Here is a 1,201-nt window from a genome sequence, read left to right on the forward strand (position 1 = left end):
CACACCCTCACCTGTGCCACCCCGTCACCTGTGACACACCCTCACCTGTGCCACCCTCTCACCTGTGCCCACCCCTCACCTGTGCCACCACCTCACCTGTGCCATCACCTCATCTGTGCCCACCCCTGCACCTGCACCATCCCCTCACCTGCATCACCCCCTCACCTGTGCCATCCCCTCATATGTGCCCACCCCTGCACCTGCACCACCCCCTCACCTGTGCTCACACACTCACCTGTGCCCACCCCTGCACCTGTGCCACCCGCTCACCTGTGCCCACCACCGCATCTGCACCACAACCTGACCTGTGCCACCCCCTCACCTGTGCCCACCCGCTCACCTGTGCCTCCCCCTCATCTGTATCCACCCTCTTACCTGCACCACCTCACCTGTGCCCACCACATCACCTGTGCCATCCCCTCACCTGTGCCCATCCCAGCACCTGTGCCCACCCACTCACCTGTGCCACCCCGTCGCCTGTGCCACCCGCTCGCCTGTGCCCACCCCTGCACCTGCACCACACCTCACTGTGCCCACCCCCTCATCTGTGCCACCACCTCACCTGTGCCATCCCCTCACCTGTGCCCACCTCAGCCTTGCTTCAGGGTTGCTGCGGTGGGACTCGAGCCCTGGCAGAGCCTGGGGCCACCCCAGGGCTGTTTCCCCCTTTCACCAGAGGAATGGGGTGACGCTGCAGCCATTTCAYGTCCCCTGTGTGCTGGGGGCTCCCTGGGGAGCAGAGACCCCTCCTCACCTTCACTGCGGTGCGGGGGCAGCAGAGATGGAGCTGATCTGAGATTAGAACAGCAGGGAGGGAAACCGAGGCAGGGAATGGATTCTTCAGGCCACGGCTGGGAGTGGAGGGGTCCTGAAATCCTGACATTGCGGTCCCCGCGCTGCCCCTCTGCTCCCGGAGCCGTGACACCGTGAAGGCATGAAGCCACCCCCGGTGGCGCTGACACCGGGGGACGTGGGACAAGCTAATACCGGGGACACCAGAGTTCCTGGCCGGGTAATCCCGGTAAGCGGCTCCGGGCTCAGCGGGATGCGCGGCACGGCCCCGTCACCTTCGGGGCTCGCCCCGGTCACGGGCGGCACCGGCCCGGGGAGCGCACCGGGATCCGCCCGCCGCCACCAGGGGGCGCTGCCCCTCCGTGAGCACCCCGGTTCAGCCCCGACCCCCGCACGGGACCGGCCGGGA

This window comes from Malurus melanocephalus, unplaced genomic scaffold, assembly GCF_030028575.1.
Source record: "Malurus melanocephalus ecotype Western Australia unplaced genomic scaffold, MMel_1.1 scaffold_670, whole genome shotgun sequence".
Classification (NCBI taxonomy): Eukaryota; Metazoa; Chordata; class Aves; order Passeriformes; family Maluridae; genus Malurus; species Malurus melanocephalus.